This window comes from Chlamydotis macqueenii, chromosome 17 (genome assembly GCF_036417535.1).
Source record: "Chlamydotis macqueenii isolate bChlMac1 chromosome 17, bChlMac1.mat, whole genome shotgun sequence".
NCBI lineage: Eukaryota > Metazoa > Chordata > Aves > Otidiformes > Otididae > Chlamydotis > Chlamydotis macqueenii.
The window spans coordinates 8,959,045-8,970,775 of NC_141572.1; positions in this window are offsets into that span (position 1 = coordinate 8,959,045).

Below are 11,731 nucleotides of genomic sequence, written 5' to 3' on the forward strand. Positions count from 1 at the left end.
GCGTCCTAATTAATCCACATCCAAGGTGTCTTAGGGAGAGGAAGATACCTGACTTTGCACCAGAAATAGTTCTTTTATGCATATGTTAGTTGATGATATTCCTTGCACATCTCTAGTTGTGGCCTCACCAGAAGGATGCTCACGGGGCTTGTAATACTTAGGTGCTCTAGGAAAATCTGCAGCTATGGCCATTGATGCAGACCAAGCTGTGCCTAAGGTGCATCTGTCAAGTGGGCAACACTGATAGTGTAGTTAGAAACACTTTTATCTATAAAAATCATAAAAATATAATCATACAAACACTTTTTTGTACATTTTAATAAAAAACTGGGAGCATTTTTTTTTTCTTCTTTTCAAGTGCTGGCTTGTGGAAGAAGTCATTATCTGAATGACTAATCTGAATTACATGGATCTAGTCTCTGGTGGAAATTGAGTCCAACAGATCTAAATTTTAGCTGGAATTTCTAAGCTAAAAATCCAGTCCATTGTTCTGACTTTACAATACATATATGACCTATGTCTAGGAATTATGTCCTTATGCCTTTTCCTACAGCATAACTTAGACCCAGTGCTTGGGGACACAGCTTCTTGGGTCAGTTGTTACCAGGGCTGCACTCACAGCAGTATTTAAGAGAGTGGATAAGAAGCAAGCAATGTAGATAAACCTTCACTTTATGTATATAAGCAGTGTAACTGCATAACCATGTTTTTCCAGAACATGTTTGCCATTAACGAAGTTTGGGAGAAGGAGCATGCAACTCAGAAGTCAAACTTATGAAAGCAAAGCCTGTTTGACACACCAAGAGCTCTGTGTGAATTTGGTTCTAACTTAAGAAACTGGGGAACTGTGAGGGGAGGATGGAAAGGGAAGATAGTGCAACACCCACTGAGAAGCTTCCATTTTGTTTTCTGGGGTGAGAAGCCTGAATTTTGTGCCTAAAATACAAATCTGGAGGTGTGCTGGATTTGCTTGGAAATGCTGCAAAGCTATTCTCATTTCCTGTAACCATTGCGAGGTTGGCATTTTTCCATGGCTAAGCCCCAGTTCTTAGCTAGCCAGAATGACGTGGCAGAAATTCACTCCCTCTTTCATCTTATAGTGTATATAGGAAGGCAAGAACCAAGACTTTGAACCATTAATTCCCAAGTCTGTGGCTTGATGTGCTGCAGTAGAAACTATGTTTTAAGAGTTTTGTCTCTTCTTACCAAAGCTAATTGTTAATTGCATCTTCTTTTCTCTAGCTACTGCCACAAGGAATGACTGCCTTCTGCGCTGATGACAGATCTGCCCCTCTGTTACCAGAGACTGCTCTTTTACCATCTCCATTGTGTAACAATTGCTTCTGCCTGGGAGCCAGTGGAGCAGCCATGTTGGGCAACGTAGTTCTCTGAGGAGGAGAATAATGGACGATGGAGTGCTTCCCTTTGACACGGCTGGGGCACTGAGGTTGTGATAATTTTTTATCCCCCCCATATTCCCTGTTTCCCTGCTCTGAATTCCTAAAACAAATAATGGCATTGCTGTATGAACAACACACACATACGATGTTATAGTAACTTGGAAAAACATATTTCATGGCACTGCTATACATCACTTATGTCAAAATTGTCAGGAAAGAGATAATTGTCACAGGTGGCAGAGGGTGACCAGATGACCATGAGAGGGTAGATAGGGAATGAATCTGACTGCCTCTGCCAAATTTCTAGTGTTTACGCCAGCAATGCTGCTTCCTTTTCTCTCACTGCTGTCATATATGTCATTTTGCTACAGCTTGGATACTGGCCTCCCTGCTCCGCTCAAGGAGGAAGAGGTCTTGCACTCATACTGTTGGTTCTAGTTGGGCCCTAGGGGATGGGTTTGCAGTGATGCAGTTATTCTGGCACAGAACTCTGGAGATGTTGTACCAGCACAATGCAAAATTTGTCTAGAAGCAGCTTGCTCTGAAAAGCGTCTGCAAGCAGTACAGATGTCCTCATGGAGATGGGTTCTCAGGACTGGATCTCAGCTGTATCGAGAATCAGCTTTGTATTCATCTACTTCCCTGAAATATCCTCTAATAGTTGATTTGGACAGTCTTTAGCAGAGATCATATTTCTAGTTTGGGATTCCCTTTATACATCTCTCATTAATACAAAGATTCTCCACAATCGGAGACCAGCACCGCAGAACAGCTGGATCCATTTTTGCTTAACAAGGGGCATGGGCTTTTTTATATATATATTTATTACTCTTGTGAACATTCAGAATGCTTTTTATAAATATTAAAAATAATCAAGGGTTCTGGAAGGAATTCATACTGCATTGCCATCATCTGCAGGAGTTCTTCCATCTTCCTAGAATATGTATTACTAGCTGACACTGTGAACTAACTGGTCCAGTCTGGGAATTTCTAGCTACAGCTAGAGGAAAAGGGAGGCTGTGAAGGGAATTGGTATCTCTTGATCATCAGAGAGAGCAAATATAGTACAGGCGGCAGTCTGGCTGCCCCTGGAGCAAGTCAGAAGCAAGAAGCCTGCAAGCAGGCACCTCAGAAAGCTCCCCAGAGTTTTGCTCTGCCTGCTGCACCCGCTGTGGTTACTTGGTAGGTTACTTGCCCCGCTTGTCTTGAGGTAGCTAGAGTTGAAGCATATGTTTTTCATTTAGAGCTTGGAGGATGCCCAGGTCCGACTTGGCATGCTGTCTGCACTGGGCATCAGCAGTACAGATGTGGAAACCACAAACCCGATTAATATGAGCCTAGAGTAAAAACTCAAATAAGCTTATAAATAAAACCAGACTTGCAGATTATTTGTTTCCATATTAGTCTATAATAGACCCTACTCAATATGTTTGTTTTATTTGGTTTGGTGACCGACATAGGTATTTATATTTCCAATAAAAATTTAGATCAGAATACAACAGACGAAGTAAGCTTAAATTATTTGTGCAGAAGATGATTGCAACTGTCTGAAGCATGTAATTCCTTACATGAAACGTTCGCCTGCTTTGAACAGAGATGTGACAAACTCCTCAATATTTAATTTACCATTCCACCATAGTTCCAAATCCTCCATTTATATATTAAAATAGACTCCTACATGCATTCTAATCTTCAATGAACAATCCAGAGGTGTTGGACGGTTTGGTGGGTCCAATTCTTGGTGTAAGCACCATCTGTGTGATCTTGGTTGAGTCATAAATGATCCCCGTGTCTTAGCTTAAAGTGGTGACTTATCTTTTTTCCCCTGACAGTCTCCTGCTGAGCTCTGGGCATGTTTGAAGACCTCCAGTGCTCCTTTCCAGTCCAACTTCAGCTGCTCCAGTGCAGATAATGAAACCATCCAGAGAAGAGAGTTACCATCTGAGAAGGTTCTTCAACAGTGCTGACAGACTTACTCAGTGGAGGAGATCTCTTCCTGGGAACTGCTGGCCCTTTATCCAAGGTGAGATTGCCTTGATTCAGCTCCATTTAAGCACATCTCTACCAGAAATATCTAGGGTTTCAAGGCAGTAGGGCTTCTAGTTTATTTTGCCTGTACTATGACACTTAGGATGGGACACCTGCACAAAGCCTGACAAGTCTTTGAAGTGAGACTTGTTACACCAAGGCCTTGTACACATGTGTGGTAAGTAGTATCTACAAGTGATCAGTTAGGCCTACCTACCTTTCAGACCATACCAAGGTGACATAACTGGAAATGTGCTTCTTTCCTCTAGACCTCCTAAATAGGCAACAGAGGGCAATAAGCAGTTCTATGTGCTGGTTTGGATCTCACATGGGCTATCATCCCAGTGGGATGAACCTGAGCTCATACTGATATGTATTTGCAGTGACTTTTTTGTGCTACTGAGGCTTTAAGACAAATGAATAAATAAACAGTGCTCTCTTCCCATGTTCCCCTTGCAAAAAAAAAAAAAAAAAAAAAGGGAAAAAGCTCTCACACGCTTTATTAGGACGTCAATGCCAGAGGAAAGACACCATTCAGATGTTCAGTTTTCCTTTCTGATTGTTTCTCTGGGTTCCTTTTTTATTTTTTTTCCCCTTCTTCAGCTGGTTGAACAATGGCCTGTTCTTATGAAACAAGTTTTCAGCTTCACATTGGTCCTGACTTCTCATTGTTTGAAAGGCAAGAGGGTCACTCAATGTAAACTCTCTCGTACTAGATAATATTTTTCTACATGGAAATGTTGGAGGGCCATTCTGTGCTGTCAACCCAGAAAGGCCAGAAGATGCCTTCAGACTCCCCAGGTGCCTCTGTGTTTGTTTTCTAATGTTATTGCACATACAGTATCATTAATATTATGTCCAAAGCTGGTCTTTTTAAACAGAGTCAACACATCTAACCTATTAGTCGGCCACAGGGAAAAAGGAAAGGATTAAGTCAACAGTGTAAGGAATTAACCCTTTCCATTGCTCAAAGAAGAAATCAAAGATGATATGACCTCATTAAATTGCAAAAGGGACTTGATTGTTTTCTCTTACAAAGTAGTGGAAATAATTCCTCTCATTTTGGCACTCAGATGTAAAATGCAACAGCTGTGTCCTGCAGGAATTAGAACAGCCTGGTGACTTACAAGACATCATTCTCTTTCCTGTGGTATATGCCATTGAAGGGAAGGAAATTTCCCTCCTACCCACCTTTTTCTTTTTTTGAATCTCCATTTTCCTGTGGGCTGCCTTAGGTGCTGGGCTAGGCTTGGCATGTAGACACAATTAGAACTACAGACGAGACTGCATGGAGCAAAGTGTCCAAGTGCTGAGTGAGTGCCCAATGGGCCGTAGCAAAATGCACAACCAAGTCAAAGAAAAATGGAAAATATTTCATAAAATTCATCTTTGCATCCCTTTTTCCTCTCTTGATATATGGCCCCTTATTCACAGCTGCCCGGGCCCCGGCCCGCATGTAAATATGTCAGTTTACCAATGAGACGGAACATGGTCGCAGAAACGCCAGCGGCTGTTCCCAGATAAAACGCTGAGCTGGAGCCGAGGCGTTTATTGTAAATAAAGATCAAGGCAAAGCAGCAACATTTCTGTTCGGCTCAAGCCTGCCAAGGTTGCTAGTCCAGCTCCTTTCACGACTACCATATGTCCACATGGATTTCCCCTTCCAGAAAGTGACATGTTACTCTTCTGACAGCTCTGTGGCCATTGCAAATTCCTCGATACTTTCCATATGTTGCTTTACAGTAACCTGGAAACACTGGTAGCAGATGGGGCAATGGGTGCATGTGTGGGCATGCAGGGGAGAAGTAGACTTACAACTGTTCAGCTCTAATACTGCTGCACTTTAACCATAACTTTGCAGTGCCCGGGACACGTGAATGCTTTTTTTGGTTCTGCTCAGTAGAGGGCACTGGATCCTATAAATAGGAATTGATACAGTGAAGCACAAAGGGCCTGATAGCTTTAGCAGATGAACTAATCTTTTTTTTCCTCTGGATACTGGTGGTGTGGAAGAGAAGTCTGTAGCTCTGTCTGCTGCATGCCGATTGACCGAGAGAAGACCATGGCATGTGTTAGCAGGTGATAAACTCATGTCTTTTACATATATTTTTATTTTAACTAAAGTGGTAGCTACGAAAAAAAAATAAAATCAGGAAATTTCATCTGGAAATTGGGCTGGCTAAAGTACTAGCCATCTGGCATCCTTCTGAACAGCAACACCAGCCAGCTGACACAACTGAGGGGAGATACAGGCACCTACAAATTAGAGGCTGAACAGTCAGGCTAGGATGGAAACTGGTTGAATTGTGCAGGCTTGTTCCTGCAGTCCACAGGGGAATTAGAAGAGTGGTCTGAGGGGAGCTGGCTGAATCAGGGAATTTAGCCTTCCTTGTAGCCCTTGATCCAAAGTTCCCACAATTTCACTACAAAGTTATCATTTTTCCCAATGAGATTGTCTTGTTCTCAGCAATACCCACAAACCCACTGTCAATTCACTCCACACTCCCTTTTTTGTCACTGAGTTCCCTTTACTGTGTGCTGGGGTTTCATTTTCCTCACGCATGGCTCAGATGAGCTGTAAGCCAAAGGGACTAACAAAAAAATATTAGGAATCTAGGTTTTCCAGTTTATTTTTTTAACGTTTAGATGGATCTTATGCATCTATGTTGTAACATTATTCTTTTAATAATAAAAGTTTTAATGCTAATAAAGAACATATATTAGAAAAACTTCCTAAGCCTTCATCTGGCACTAGTCTAATATGTTGAAGATTTGGCACAATTTACTCATATAATTCAAGAGTAAGAACTGAAATTATTCATTCTCCACACTGACAGATGCTGACCCAAGTTCTTGAGCTGACCTAGGATGCTTCACTGTAGATGACAGCTCCAAACACCAGAAAATTTAATACTCCCACAGTATATGCTTTAGCTTTGCTAAGAAAACAACAAGGCGATGCTGTTTCCCAAAAAGCAGCTAGTTAGTTATTAAGGGTTTTATACTTCCATAGCAACACATCTCACCACACCCTAGCAATTGCCAGACCCAAACTAGAGGTTAAATGTGCTGGAAAATGTGGCAGTAGCTTCCAGCATTTGCTGATTCCTGAGTTTAGTGGGACTCGGGCATGCCTGCCTTGCATAGCAGCGCGTTAAGTCTCAGAACTGGGAGAATGGAGCAGTTTTTCTTCTACCCACCCTCTCTCTCACAAGTCTGAGCTCCTCCCTTTGCTTTGGCAATGCAACGTACGGTTCAAGAGCTACACATGCACCACAGGTGGCTGGCCCTTGGCCTGTAGTGCTGTGCCACTGTTCCCATTTAAATCAGATAGAAGCCATGATTGCTAAGGGTTGTGGGTTTGTTTTTTTTTATTAAATAGGTCAGCAGGCCCTAACAGTTGGCAGCCATCTCCAGTCTGGGAGCTGTGTGATGAAAGGCCGTATTATGGCAGGCTCCGGTGTATCTTTTTATCTGCCCTACTTGGTACGGCATGTTCCAGGTGGAGACTGGCAGGATGCTTGTGCTAAACTCTGCCCTACTGCCGTTCCCTAGTGACAACAGCAGTATCCTGGCTCCTCGTCTGGTGTTCAGATCCCAGCTCCCTTTGACTGCCCTGGAAACTACTGCTCCCATCACAGTTCTTTGACACGTGGAGACTTCCTGACTTGGGCACGTTATTCCAGCAAGGGAGATCAATCCCTTTTACAAACAGATGTGCTCTTGAAGTGGTTCCTATAGTCTGTATCAGGCTAAACCAGGTCTGCATTTTGTAACCTACTTCACCTTCCACTGCAGAAGCCTGATACTGTACCTTTCTGGTACTGTAAATCATTATTCCTTAACACCACTCAGAGAAGTAGGTAGATGATAAATCTGGCAATAAGTTGGTTCAGCAGCAATTTCCCTTAGCAGTTTTAAGGTGTGATTTTTTTTTTTTTTTTTTTTTTTTTTTTTTAACAGTTCCTTGACAGATTTATGGGGTACACGGACAGGAGACTTCTGCTTTACCCCCTGGAGCCCTGACAATTTGAGGTGTTGGAAGGAATAACTTGCACTTCTCACCAGTTATCTTCTGATGCTCACCAGTGGAGAACAGACATGATTCATTCCAGAAGGTACTGCTGAGTGCTCTCAGGTGTCTGATCTGCCAAGCAAGGTTGGTAGCATCAGTTCCCATAAGATTTCCATCTCCTGAGGAGAGGCTGGTGTGAGCCCCAGCTCTCAGAGGCCTGACATCAAACTGCATAGACTTTTGTTAGAAGCTGACTGAAAACGTGGTGCTGTTATTATCTGACACTGGCTGAAACAAAAGCCAAATGTTGATGAATGTCTGATCCTAAAAGTAAACAGTTTGATTTTTTTTTTTTTTTTTTTTTGTGAGTCAGGGGCCCTCTAGGGTTTTATCTGATTTTGGCAATCTGCACATTTTGAGGCCTGGAGCATGGTTTTAATTGTTACATCACAAAAGTTGCCAAATAACGTTGAATGCTCCTTAAAAACTCTCAATTTTATGGAACTTCTCAACGGCTTGACTAATACAATAATTACTGGAACTCGGCTATGTTGCCTAGTGGCAAATGGAATTTTTTCATAATGATGCTGTCTGTCGTTAATAGCAGGATTTGTTCTTTCTCTCAGCGGGAGAGAGGCCAGAAAGCCATGGTATCTGTCTTTTTTAATGACAGCCAACAGCAAACGGATAAAATAATCAATTATATCCACAGATAGGTAGATAAAGTATAATTTATCATGTCAAAAACAAGAATGTTTTTAATTGGGCTGTTAATCATGTTGTAATTTTAACTAAAGAGACGAGGGCTCTACTTTGTGCTCAGACATCACTAATATTTCATACAACATTAGCTGATCTTATTATAGCTTTAATAATTGTATTTACTACTAACTGCCAAAATATAAAATATGATTTCTGCTCTCATTAGCTGAAGCCTTTGCAGTTATAAAGGGATGCCCTTTCCTTTTATTTTTCTCCTTCTAGAAAGATCTAGGGGAAAAAAAAAGGGGTTTCAGCTGAGTAATCAACTGTAACAGTTTCTAGAATATGCTGATATTTTTGTTTGATTAGGAGTACCCATACTGGTTATCAACAAACGTGTTACTGAAATGATGATTTTTTAATTTTTTTTTTTTTTTACAGCAAAGCATATAAGCAGATTAGTATAACACAGCAAAGATTTGAGGTTGGGAGTTTTGATTTCTAGCCACACCTGTGTTGTCTTGTGGGAAGCTGGGCAGATCATTTAATCCCTCCTAACTTGTTCTCCCTGTCTGTAATGGAGGTATTAGATAGCTGCCTCATCAGGCAGCTGTAGAGTATATAAGTGTTGTAAGATTCCTGAAAATTTGTAATAAAGATGGCAAACATCTGGACAGATAGCTGCAATAGCAGCCTGTCTGACAGCTAGCTCTTTGAGGAAGGAAACGGGAAGTTTATGGCTGGACTTAAATCTTCCCCATATTATAACTGAAAATATCCTCATGATGCTGCCTGATTTCAGGATCAGAGAGGAATCATCTAGGAGGAAAATCTCACAGCACTGGGGTACTTTGGCTGTCTACTCTTTTGTTATTATTCCTACTGATGTCATGAGCAGATGTCCTGTGTGAGACCAGATCTCTATTTTACCTGTAAATTCCACATTTAAAAAATGCCAGCCAAGCTAGGAAAATAAATGTTGTGACTCTTGAGCACCCCTTTGCCTGAAATACACTGGAATTACTTCCCTGCTTCAGAATTGTTTTGCAGAGGCAAATGAATCTCAATTTCTCTTAACTTAGTTTCCCTCTCAAAAGCTGTACCTGCCGCAAATCAAGCGCTGGCCTCTAGAGTACCTGTTTGGGAGCAGAACATGCACTTAACATCGTTTGGCAAGGGAAGATTTGACTTTCAGTGTTACGGTGGGTGTATTTGTCTATGAGTTTAATTTCACATCCATAGCATCTCCCAGTGATGCAAGTAACACAGAATGGGGTAGGACTGCCCTTCCTGTAACTGTATCTTCCCTGGGAGTGGGGGAAATTTAGTGGATTGAGTGGGTTTTTTACAGGTCTAATGGCAGGACTGAGGCTGTATGTATACTGGGAAACAGGGAGGAGAGGCTCTGGGCCTGGCTTGCCCAAGCATAAATAAATTGGAGGTGCACGAACATTCAAAAAATTCCCAGAGAGTCACATTGCACAAATTAATGGGCCTGGTGCCTTCACCTGTGCCAATTTTATGTGACTCTTAACTCTGGCGTTAAATAAAAACAAGACTTGCTCTAATGACATTGACAGCCTGCAGTGAAGAAAGTATGCTGCTACTTTGATACAGATCCCCTTTTAAGGAGGGCACAGTAGACAGCCAAGGCTCTTTTTCCCATCTGTTTGGTGAATGTTACGATTCCCTCGTCAGAAGCGTGCTCTCAAAAACACTCCTCCGCTTTCAGCATTAGACTGCATGATTTTTAACAAGAATATGGTTATCTGCTGCCCCTGGTTTTGTCACCTTGATTTTACTCTTCTCCATTACATGAAAGGATAGAAAAGGGGGTCGTTAGTTGGCTGGAGGAGGGGAGCAAATAACATGGGGAGGGCATTAAATGAACCAGCTGTTACGTGTGAAGTATCTGCTTTCTAATTGCTTCTGTTGGAATTCAGGGGAAAAAGGCACTGGCTACACTTAATTAATAAGGCAGGACTCACATAAACTCCAGCTGTGAGCACAGGACTGGTCTTTAAAGGATAAGCTCAGGAGGTGGGGCAGGGAGTTTGATTTCCTTGTGCTAAATCCTATCACATGCTGCTGGTAGTGTGTGTGTCCTCCTAAGCCTTTTGGCTGGTCTGTCTGAACCAGACATGAGGTATCTGTTGCTGTCCACGTGCCTCACCCCAAGAAAAATGATCTGTCCTCAGAAATCAAAGGTGTGAGGCTGTGTTTCAACCTAGAGTGAAAACACTGTGTTTTCACTCGAGTTTGGAATTTCTGAGAAGTAGAGGTGTTTGGATCAAAGGTTTTCGTTCAGACTTAACAAAAGCATGGGTTTTTGCAGCTGGACCCAGATACAGTTTTGCCCCTTGGTCTCCTAGTTCCAGAGGGTTTGTATTTGGCATCCTCAGCATCTCTCTCTCATCTGGGCTCTACCTCAGGAGCTTTGGTGCAAGAGTAGCGGTTGTGCAGCTGATTCCTCCAGACCATGTCCAAAGGCCATTTTCCAGTGATCCCTTTGAGGAAAACAATGCCCAGTTCATTCATTTTTTTTTGAGAACGACTCAAAAAGATCACCAGGAATTTCCCTGAGTTATAGACAATGCCTCTAAAACCCACATGGAAATGCAAATGCCACAGTATTTCCCCATTTGGTCCTGCTCCAGGTCTCACTGCTGTAGGACACCCCCCATCACCAGTGCAAGGTCTTTGCAATCAGAGCACAGCAGTACTGCAGTCTGCACTAAGGCCAAAGTCCCCTTCCACTTCCCATGGGATGGCATCTCTGGATTTCAAAGCTCGTTGCTTAAGTGTGTTACGCTCGGCTACAGTGGAATCAGAAGAAAAGGTGGAGAGGATGTTCCCATGTAGTTAAGAGCTTGTTTTTCCTCACTGGCTATGAAGGGAAATGAGCTTCCTGCTTAAGGTGAGGTGTCATTTGCTGGATGGAAACCTTTGTGTCCTGGCTGGCCTGCTCCTTTCAGTGCCACCGCTCGGGGCAGGTCTCTTGCAGTGTGATCGCTCTCCCTCCCAGGCCCTCTCTTTTCCTGGCCCCATCCTCCTGCCTTGCATCAGTCCTGAAGCTCTTCAGATGAGTGCTAAGGTCAGCACAAGGGAGGCAACATGGCCATGTGGCTCTGCAAATAGGTTGGGAAAGCAGGAGAGCTCATTCTGATATGGAGAGCCCAACTGTTTGTTCTCATCGCACCCTTCCTCCCCAGGCTGGAGCTAAGCAAGTCTCCATTTGTCATTTTCCCCCTCTCTGCTTGGGATCACTCACTACTTTCCATGAGCTCTGAAAATGCAAGAACCCTTCAGATTTCTGGTCAGAACCCTTTGTTGTTTTGGAAGGTAAAATAATCCAAGGCTGGAGCATCCAGGAGGATTTTGGTGTTTCCCTGCTTCTGATTTCAGTGACAGCTAGTCCTGATGCGGGACTAAACACACAGGTACATCAATAGCTGCAGTCCCTTGAGGTAGCCACGTGGAGTGGGACTTCCCACCCAGAGAAAAAAACAATTCTCGGCTGTTACAGCAGGTTTCCAAGCAAGCGAGGTGGGGCCTCACTTTGCAAAGCTCTATAAACAGCAGCTCT